We start from the raw sequence: 11229 nt of genomic DNA on the forward strand, positions 1-11229 counted from the left end.
CTCTCTCTCTCTCTCTCTCTCTCTCTCTCTCTCTCTCTCTCTCTCTCAAAATAAGTAAATAAACATTTTAAAGAAAAATTATAGGGGTACTCATAATTATTATAAAAGACTGGACTTATAGGGAGTGAGGAGACTACAACAGACTGGTTGGATTGTGCCTCTTGTAAAAGAGTGTCCACGACGTTTAGTTCCTGTGGCTGTGAAGGATGAGAATCCGAAATTCTCAGGATTTCCAGAAGAGTATATCTTGTGTAGCTGAGGGCCTGTCAGAAAGAATAATCTGAAGGTTTTACGAATCTTACAGCTCTTTTTGGGCTATCTCAAGGCTGTTGCTGTGCAGGGAGGAAAACTGGGGGCAGGGAGGGGTAGAGAGAAAGGAGATGTCTTGGTCAGTGATGTGGCCTTTGTGCCTCAGACTGCAGTCCTTTTGAATCAAGTGGAAATGGCTTTCATTGTTCACCAATATTTGTTATCACTGAGGAGGGCATCTGCTCCAGGAGCATGAGGAGAGATGGTGGAGTGGATATTGGAGGATTTTACAAAATAGTAGGAAGTCCAGATTTTTATTTCAAACCATGTTTCTAAAGCTTTGATAAGGTGTAGATGGCATGCAGTAAACTGTACAACTAAATAACCCAGGAAACCTCTCACTGTCATGATAATGGACCTGCCCATCACGCCCATATCTATAATGATGCCTTTCTCTCTCTCTCTCTCTCTCTCCCCCTCCCCCCCCTCTCTTTCTCTCTCTCTCGCTTGCCTGCCTGTCAGGCAACCATTGGTTTACTTTCCTTTATAACAGATTAATTTGCATTGTCTGGAATTCTACATGATTGAAGTAATACATTGTTTACCCTTTTTCTTTTACTGCCATGGATGCCCTCTGCAGAATGTTTATTTTCAGATTCAGCAATGATACTTACTTACATGATCGTTCATTATTTTTATATTACTGAGAGTATGATGTTCTATGAACTACCACTATTTGTATTTTCATTTGTCTCTTTATGGATATTGACTTCTTTCCAGTTTGGGTGGTTACAAATAAAATTGCTAGACATTTTAATACAATTCTTTATGTGGCTGTGTTTTATTTCTCTTGTGTTAGTACTTCAGAGTGCAGTGCTGGAGTCACAGGCTAGGTGAATGTCTTAGCTTTTTAAGAAATGTCAAAACTGGGGGCGCCTGAGTGGCGCAGTCAGTTAAGCGTCCGACTTCAGCCGGGTCATGATCTCGCGGTCCGTGAGTTCGAGCCCCGCGTCAGACTCTGGGCTGATGGCTCGGAGCCTGGAGCCTGTTTCCGATTCTGTGTCTCCCTCTCTCTCTGCCCCTCCCCCGTTCATGCTCTGTCTCTCTCTGTCCCAAAAATAAATAAACGTTAAAAAAAAAAAAAAAAAGAAATGTCAAAACTGGTCTAAAATGGTTCTCTCGGGGTGCCTGGGTGGCTCAGTCAGTTGAGCATTGGTCATGATCTTGCGGTTCGTGGGACTGTGTCAAACTCTGTGCTGACAGGGGCGCCTGGGTGGCGCAGTCGGTTAAGCGTCCGACTTCAGCCAGGTCACGATCTCGCGGTCCGGGAGTTCGAGCCCCGCGTCAGGCTCTGGGCTGACGGCTCAGAGCCTGGAGCCTGTTTCCGATTCTGTGTCTCCCTCTCTCTCTGCCCCTCCCCCGTTCATGCTCTTTCTCTCTCTGTCCCAAAAATAAATAAACGTTGAAAAAAAAATTTTTTTTTAAAACTCTGTGCTGACAGTTCAGAGCCTGGAGCCTTGCTTCCGATTCTGTGTCTCCCTCTCTCTCTCTGCCCTTCCCCTGCTTGTGCTCTGTCTCTGTCTCTCTCTCAAACAATAAACATTAAAAAAATGGTTCTCTCTACTAGAGGTGTATGAGACTTCTGGTTCCTCTATATCCTTGCCAGTAGTAGATACAGTTTTTAAAAATTTTGACCCCTTTAATGAATATTTAGCAGTATTTCACTGTGGTTTTAGGTGAATTTCCCTGATGTTTCATGATGTTGAACATTTTTTCATTTGTATATTTGCCAGATACATGTCGTCTTTGGTATAATGTTGGTTCATATCTTTTACCTGCTTTTTTTAAAGAAAGGTTAGAGGTACCTGGGTGGCTCAGTCAGTTGAGTGTCCCACTTCAGCTTAGGACATGATCTCATGGTTTGTGGGTTCGAGCCCCATGTCCAGGTCTGTGCTGACAGCTCGGAGCATGAAGGCTGCTTCGGATTCTGTGTCTTCCTCTTTTTCTGCCCCTCTCCTGCTCATGCTCTGTCTCTCTCTCTGGAAACAAATGAAAACATAACATACCAAAACATATTGGATGCAGGGAAAGCAGTTACACAGAAAGATTATAGATCTAAATGCCTACATTAGGATAAAAGGTGGATCTCAAATAAACAACCTTACTTTACACTGCCAGGAATTAGAAGAATAAGCCCCAAATTAGCTGAAGAAAATAAATGGTAAAGATTAGAGCAGAAATAAATGAAATAGAGACTAGAAAAACAACAGAAATGATCAATGAAAATAATTTTTTAAAAATATTTATGTATTTTGAGAGAGAGGGAGCAGGGGAGGGGCAGAGAGAGTGGGAGAGAGAGAATCCCGAGCAGGCTCTGTGCTGTCAGTGCAAATCCCATTGTGGGGCTCAATCTCACCATGGGGTCGCTACCTGAGCCGAATCAAGAGCTGAACACTTAACCGACTTAGCCACCCAGGTGCCCCTCCTTTTTTTTTTTTTAATGTTTATTTATTTATTTTGAGAGAAATTGTTTTAAGAAAAGCAAAATTGACAAAACTAGCTAGATTAGCGGAGATAAAAAACAGGATCGAATTAAAATTATATAAAAAGTGGAGGCTTTGCAGCTAATACCACAGAAATAAAAGGATCACAAGACTACTGTGAGCAAGTATAGAGCACTGAGTAAGAAGACGAAAGCAGTGGGGCAACTGGGTGGCCCGGTCGGTTAAGCGTCCGACTTCGGCTCAGGTCATGATCTCACGGTCCGTGAGTTCAAGCCCCGCGTCGGGCTCTGTGCTGACAGCTCAGAGCCTGGAGCCTGTTTCAGATTCTGTGTCTCCCTCTCTTTCTGCCCCTCCCCTGTTCATGCTCTGTCTCTCTCTGTCTCAAAAATAAATAAACGTTAAAAAAAAAATTAAAAAAAAAAAAGACGAAAGCAGTAAGGTTTGGGGTTTTGAGGTCCATCTGGTGACAGCAATGACTGAAAAACTGTCCTTGTACCCTAGATGAGAGCTGTTGAAATTCTAGTTACAGGGAGAAAACCAAACATTCACATATTTTTCGGAATCTGGGAAGAGAGCTCTCCACATCACAAATGACGTGTGTGTTCTTGTACATTCTGTCAAGACAGAATTCCACAGTCCCTTTGGTGTTAGGTTTTGTTTCATTTGAAACAGTATTTCTTCTCTCAAACACGGAAGTCCTACAAGATTTTTAGTTCATAATTCATGACCACTTACCCATTTGTAACACAAATGAACTCATAGCAAACCATTTGCCTCATCCCTGGAATCCAGTCACTCAGACCACAAATAGGATTTAAAAGGTTTCCCTAAAGCACAGACATTTGTGAGTAGGAGGAATGCAAAGAACAAAGGGGTTGAGAGAGAGGATGAGCTTAGATGAAAGCTGCTTACGTAAGGAAAAACATCTTAGGGAAACATTTGAATTTTGAAACTCATAAAATCACTTAAAACCTTTGCTCTCTGAAGTAACTCAGTCTTTTCCTGAAATTCATGTTTTCTCCCTTTAAGGGGGGAGGGAAGATTTTTCTCTTTTGCAGGTCACAGGGTTTTTTCCTATGGAAGCACAATCCTGATTTCTTAAGCATGTTCTCAGCCAGCTACAGAAGCATTCATCATAATCCAGATGGTGTCATGAGATGTGGAGCCTCTGCCTGGACTGGGAGCTTCCCACACACTGTGCATCTTCCCTTCATCTGTGAGAGTACGTGACAGACACGGCCGCGGCTCTGCAGCGGGAACAGGCAACGTGAAGTTTCCAAAAGGCAGGCGGAACAGCAGATGGAAGACAGATGCAATCTGATTGCACTGTAAAGATGAGGTTTCATAACTACGTCAAAACTACACTCCATTCTTGAGGATTCTACCAAATCATATGAAAAACAGGAGATGTCCGACATCTAGGAGCTGTCCTAAATTCAACTCCATAACATTTCGTCTTCATTTGTCAGGAATAAAGCCATATGAAGAATATTCCAAGTCTGAGGAGCCTTTCCAGATGGCTCATCGTTCTCCTGTGTCTCGGTTTCTGGAAGTTTAGTACACTTTTACAAGTGGATACATTTAGTAAGTTACACATGGCCAGGTGTGATCTTGGATCAGAGAGCTAGAGAACAGACACATAGGGTAAAGCAAGAGAGAGTGATACAGCAGACAGAGGTGAGAGAAGAGGGAGGGGAAGAGAGAACAAGAGATGAATCATGTTAGAAGCCAAAGATTAAAAAAATATCAGAAAGTGGCACAGTTCTAGGAAAATGGGACAGATGGGACAGTATAAGTCTTCAGTAGTGACGCAAAGGACTGCGTGTCAGGAACTGAACGAAAGTACATTTTCTAACAATTGAAATGGACTTAAACGGAGACAAATCAATACAGAATTCTGATAAAGATTTATTTTGCCGAGCCAGCAAAGTGTCTCCGTGCCCCTATGTAAAAAGAATTGGTAGGAACGGTTTTTGGAAGCACAGTGGATTCACAAAGGAAAGCATGCATTCAGACAGCAGTTACAGGAGTGCCCTGGGATGCTGTGCTGCTTGTTGGGGTACTCCTTTCTGAGTCCTAGTCTCTGTTGGGCTCTGAGCCTGGCACTCCCCCTCTCATCAGGATAACGTCCAAGCTTCTGTTGTTAGAGAACAGGTGGTACAGCTGTGCATTGAAGATCTGTATGTATGTGACTAGGACCCTTTCCCATCTTCTAGCATCATGTGCTAATGTCCTGAAGCTCAGATTCATAATACAGTTGGATGAGAATTCATCATCGATCAGTTTCTAGAATCTAGAATTACTTTCAAGGTTCTGAATAACTGTCAGGAGCTAAGAATAAGCAGTGAAGACTTTTGCCCTCACAGCCTACAATCTAACGTATGTAGAGAGTGCCTAAAATTTTTTTCTCAAGTAACTAGCTGCAGGACATTTTTACTATAAACCTATTTTTCATATCGACTTTCACCTAGAGATCAAAGGGGAAAGAAGAGCCACTGACACTCAGGTATTCCATGCCCCTAAATGTTTACATTTCCCCATTTAAATGTGTAAAAGCTTTTAATTAAAACTGTGATGATCTCTTTTTAATTTTTAAATAAACTTATTTTTTACAGTTTATTTATTTATTTTGAGAGAGAGGGAGAGAGAATCCCAAGCAAGCTCCACACTGTCAGCATGAAGCCCGATCTCACAAACTGTGAGATAATGACCTGAGCCGAAATCAAAAGTCATTCGTGCAACCGACTGAGCCACCCAGGCATCCCGTCAAAACAAACTTATCTGTTTTTTTATTTTTTTTTATTTTTAATGTTTGTTTTTGAGAGAGAGACAGTGTAAACATGAGGGGCAGAGAGAGAGACAGAATCTGAAGCCAGCCTCCTGGATCTGAGCTGTTAGCACAGAGCCCGATGCGAAGCTAGAACCCACAAACTGCCAGATCGTGACCTGAGCCAAAGTTGGACACTTAACCAACTGAATCACCCAGGCACCCCTAAAATAAATTTATTTGAGAGCAGTTTTAGGTTCAAGACAAAATAAAGCATAAAGTTCGAGGAGTTCCTGTATACTGCCTGCCTGTCCCCAGATGCACAGCCTCCTGACTATGAACATTCAATATTAGCGATGTCCATTTGTTACAATCAATGAACCTAAACTGACACATCATTATTACCCGAAGTTCGTAGTTCATTTTTTTTTTCATAGTTTAAGTTAGAGTTTGCTTTTGGTGTTGTACATTGTATGGATTTGGTGCATGTGTAATGATACGTATCCATCATCATAATATATGGAATAATTTTACTGCCCTGACAGTCCTTCATGCTCTGCATATTCATCCACCCCATGCCTTAACCCCTGGAAACCACTGATCTTTTTACTGTCTCCAAAGTTTTGCCTTTTCCTAAATGTTATATAATTGGAATCACACAGTATGTAGCCGTTTCAGATTATTTTCTTTCACTTAGCAATATATTTTTTTGGTTCCTGTGTGTCTTTTTCATGGCTTGAAAGTTCATTTCTTTCTAGTGCTGAATAATTTTCCATTGTATGAATGTACTAGGGTTTATGTATCCATTCATCTATTAAAGCAAATCCTAGTTGCCTCTCAGTTTGGCAACTATGAATAAAGCTACTGTGAACATCTGTGTGCGGGTTTTTGTGTGCATGTGTTTTCAACCCATATGAGTAAATACGAAGGAGTGTGATTACTGGATTGCGTGGTAAGAGTATGTTTGGTTTTGTTAGATACTGTCAGACTGTATCCCAAAGTGTCTTATGCAACTGTTCACTGCTACCAGAAGTGAATGAGAGTTCCTGCTGCTCCACATTCTCACCAGCATTTGATGTCAGGGTTTGGGATATTGGCAATTGTGTTAGGTGTGTAGTAGTATCTCACTCTTAATTTGCTGTTTCTTAATGACGTGATGTTGAGCATCATTTCATATGCTCGGTGGTGATATATGTATCTTTGGTGAGCTGTCTGTTAAGGTCTTTTGCCCATTTTTTAAATGGTATTTTTTGCCCATTTTTAAATCAAGTGTTTTACTGTAGGGTTTTAAGAGTTCTTTGTGTATATTTGATAACAGTCTTTGATTAGATGTGTCCTTTGCAGATGTTTTTTTCTGGTCTGTGGCTTGTCTTCTATTCTCTTGACATTGTCTTTTGCTGAGCAGAAGTTTTGAATTTTAATGGAGCCCAGCTTATCAATTATTTCTATAATGTATTGTGCCTTTAGTTTTGTATTGAAAAAGTTATCACTATCCCCAAGGTTATCTAAGTTTTTGCCTATGTTATCTTCTAGGAATTTTATAGTCGTTGTTGTTGTTATGCATTCAGGTCTGTTATCCACTTTGAGTTCATTTTTGTGAAGGGAATAAAGACTATGTTTAGATTTTTTTTTTTTTTTTTTTTGCATCTGGATGTTCAGTTGTTCCAGCATATTTGTTGAAAAGGAAAACATTATCTGTGTTCCATTGCATTGCATTTGTTACTCTGTCAAAGATCATTTGACCAGGTCTATTTCTCAGCTCACTATTCTGTTCCACTAATCTTTTTATCGATTCTTTGGCCAGCAACACACTGTCTTGATCACTGTTGCTTTAATTTTTTTTAATGGTTTTTTTTTTTTAATTTTTTTTTCAACGTTTATTTATTTTTGGGACAGAGAGAGACAGAGCATGAACGGGGGAGGGGCAGAGAGAGAGGGAGACACAGAATCGGAAACAGGCTCCAGGCTCTGAGCCATCAGCCCAGAGCCTGACGCAGGGCTCGAACTCACGGACCGCGAGATGGTGACCTGGTTGAAGTCGGACGCTTAACCGACTGCGCCACCCAGGCGCCCCTTTAATGTTTATTTTTGAGAGAGACGGAGGTTGAATGGGGGAGGGGCAGAGAGAGAGGGAGACACAGAGCCTGAAGCTGGCTCCAGGCTCCGAGCTGTCAGCAGAGAGCCCAGCGTGGGGTTCAAACCCATGAACTGTGAGATCATGACCTGAGCTGAAGGAAGTTGGCCATTTAACCGACTGAGCCACCCAGGCGTCCCCTGTCACTGTTGCTGTAGTAATCTTGAAGTTGGGTAGTGTCAGTCTTCGACTTTGTTCTTTTTCTTGAATATTGAATTAATTAGCTACTTTGGTTCATTTGCCTCTCCATACAAACTTTAGAATCAGTTTGTCAATATCCACAAAATAACTTGCTGGGATTTTTACTAAGAGTGTATTGAATATGTAGATAAATTTGAGAAAAACTGACATCTAGACAATATTGAGTCTTCTTGTTCATGAACCTGGTATGTCTCTCCATTTATTTAGTACTGGATTCTGTGTCTGTGTCTTCTCCGCGGAGTCCTACCCAGACAGGCGTGCTCTGAAACCTCAGGCTGGCCGCCCTTAAACCTCAGCCCCAGAGGCTAGCATCAGAGGTCAGGTGCAGGTGGCCGCCACCAGCCGCTGCATCCCGGCTTCCTCCTACAGAGGCAGTGTCCTCGCCTCAGGCTCAGAAGCCGGGGTCCCACTTCCTCCTACTCCAGAAGGTGATGCCCCACCTGTGGCAACCAAGCAGTGCTGGTGCCTCTCTTGCACATGTGTTCATGCAATCTTGGGGACCTGCCCTTGGGTCAGGAGACTCTGCATCAGGAATCTCAGGTGAACCTGAGCCCTGGGACATGGTTGCCAGCCTCTAGGCCTTCATGCTGTCGTTACTTGGTCTGGTTTTTCTTCCCATGGGGAGCTGCAGAGGGGCTTGACCAGCCCTTGGAGGACTCTCCTCACAGAGGAGTATTCTTTGGCCTTAGAGAAGGGGTCCTGCCCGGACTGGGAGGTGACGGATAGTCACAAGCCCTGCTTCCTCACAGCAGCTGGCCCGGTTTAGTACATGCAGTGCACAAAATGCATAACAGTCTTTAAAAGAAGGCAGCTTTAGGGGTGCCTGGGGGGGTGGGGCTCAGGCAGTTAGGCATCTGACTTCAGCTTAGGTCATCATTTCATGGTTCAGGAGTTCGAGACCCGCATCCGGCTCTGTGTTGACAGCTAGGAGCCTGAAGCCTGCTTCGGATTCTGTGTCTCCCTCTCTCTCTGCCCCTCCATTGCTCACGCTCTGTCTCTCTAAAAATAAATAAACATTTAAAAAATTTTATGAAAAAATTAAAAGAAGGCAGCTTTCAGTCTATAAGGTTTCAAGAGAGGGAAGTATCAGGTAATGGGTGTAAAATGAGAAAGTAGCTTTAGGTTGTCCAAGATGTATTGAGAAAATCAAAACATGGGTCAGTGTACAAAGTCTGACTTAATTTTTCCTGAGAAAAACAGTTGATACAGGCATACATTTGAACACAGACACACATGTGCAGATACAATTCTGAAAAGATAATGCTCTACTGCACGTGTTTTTCTCCAAGAGGGAGAACTGTCAGAGACTTTTCACATGCTATTTTATAATTGTATATCATGTTTTGTATTAGGGAAAGTAACCTGTACTGATCTCTTCTTCTCCCCCTCTCCCTCCTCCTTTTCAAAAATCCTGCAGATTTAGAGAGGACTCCAATTACTGTGAGAAACACCATGACCTGAAAATCACAACAGTACAGTAGAATGTTATCAAATGTATCAGAATCACCTGGAAAATTGTTAAACCACAAATTCTAGGTCCTGATCCCCAGAATCTCTATTTCACTAGGTTAGTTTCTGAAATGAGGATGAGCTTTTCTTTTCTTTTTTTTTATGTTTATTTACTTATTTTGGGAGAGAGCAAGCAGGGAAAGTGCAGGGAGAGGAAGAGAGAGAGAGAATCCCAAGAAGCCTCTGTGCTGTCAGTGCAGAGCCCAGTGTGGGGCTCAAACCCACAAAACATGAGATCATGACCTGAGCTGAAACCAAGAGTCGGACGCTTAACCGACTGAGCCCTGAGAATGAGCATTTCTAACAAGTCACCAGGTGACACTGATGGTGAAGGTCTAGGAATCAAACTTGAAAAACAGGATTCTATGAAAAATGAGGCTGCCTAGTTCCAGGCCTTCGAGTCCACCACCATGAAGAAATGCAGGCTCCCAGAAGCAGAGCCAAGGTTTCTCACGTACATCCCCTGAGCATCTGTGCAGGAGCAAGTCAGGCTAATGGCCTACTTGGCTAGAGTTCTTCACTGTGGAGTCCTTTGAGTGCTTTATCCACCAAAGCTATCTAACCACCTGTGTATTTTGCCTAGAGCTTATTCCAAAAGTGCCCACCCAGTTATCCCTCATATATTATCCTTCAAGTTTTTGCTCAATGACCCTCCAGAGAGGCCCGCCTTACTGCTGTATGTAATACACATACCATACTTCTAAGCACATTCACCTTATGTTCTTCTTGTGCCTACCATATTCTAACATGCCGTATGATTTAGTATTTGTTCTTTCATGATTTCTGTGACCTCCTTGTATATAATATAGCCCCCAGGAGGACAGAAATCTTTTGTCCCTTTTGTGTCCTAATGTCTCCTATGCGTGTACAATAAGTTCTTGAAGCCAAATACTCATTGATCATTTGTTAGAACAGAGAAAAAACAAGACACTTTAGCTTCCCTTTATAGTTTTACAGTTCTGCCTATTCCTCATGTGCCTGTTAGCTTTCCCTGAATGCCAATATCGCTTCATTTCAAGAATGAGTAAGAATCAAGTTTTGGAGACAAAGTCTTCAGAATGATTGTTACAGTCACATGCTCAGCTTAATTGTATTTCTTCTCAGACAACACTGATATAATTTCTCTGAGATCTTTTTACCATCCGCTGATATTTCCATTAATATCACAATTCTGACACAAATTCTGAATCATTACATAGCCACTATTAATAGCTTTCTGTAATTTGCATTTTACAACTGTTTTTCTCAGATAATGTCAATTCCTCATGCAGAATATTCCCTGTAATCATAGGGGAAATGATAACCACTTTCCAGTAGTGAGATGAAATCATGGATTTAAGTTGCTCCCTACATTTTGAGGTTCACAGCACCGTTTTCATACATGCTACACCTGTGAACACAAGCCACTGAAGCTATCAAAGTAGCAGGTTCTTCACAGTTCTATTTTTGAGACTATTTTCATTTTTGAAAATGACCATCAGGCTATCCAAAAAGATTAAATAGATTTTAAAAAAGAGGTAAACATGTCGCTCACTAGGTTGGACACAATAGTTTACAGTCAAGGGAGACATTTTCTGTAGTAATTACAGAGCTCACCTTTTATTCCCGCTTCAGGGTAGCCCAGCCTCCCTCTACAATATTTCCTGTCATGACGCAACCTGTTTTTTCTCTTGTCCTTAATCAAGCATAGACCGATACAACGACTCTTCATACACTGCACAGTATATGGATTTGAACTGCAACGTGACATGTTAGCTTCTGCTACCAGTGGACACATTTTGTCTGAATGACTACGGATAAGTGCATTTGGATCTGTAGCCTCTGGGAGCAAACTGAACTTCACGAAGTCCGAAGTTAACACTTTT

At 42.0% G+C, this 11229-nt stretch overlaps 1 long non-coding RNA gene across 1 annotated transcript in view; it reads right to left on the reverse strand.

Moving 5' to 3' along the window:
* Positions 1–6092, reverse strand: part of LOC121023510 (uncharacterized) — a 17070-nt gene extending 10978 nt beyond the window's left edge. Inside the window, exons 1-2 of the long non-coding RNA XR_005787440.1 lie at positions 5989–6092; positions 3950–3961 (exon numbers count right to left, since the gene is read on the reverse strand). This is a non-coding gene — a long non-coding RNA (uncharacterized LOC121023510). The remainder of the gene's footprint in view (positions 1–3949; positions 3962–5988) is intronic.
* Positions 6093–11229: the final 5137 nt, after the last annotated feature.

This window comes from Herpailurus yagouaroundi, unplaced genomic scaffold (genome assembly GCF_014898765.1).
Source record: "Herpailurus yagouaroundi ecotype Mexico unplaced genomic scaffold, PumYag 557, whole genome shotgun sequence".
Classification (NCBI taxonomy): Eukaryota; Metazoa; Chordata; class Mammalia; order Carnivora; family Felidae; genus Herpailurus; species Herpailurus yagouaroundi.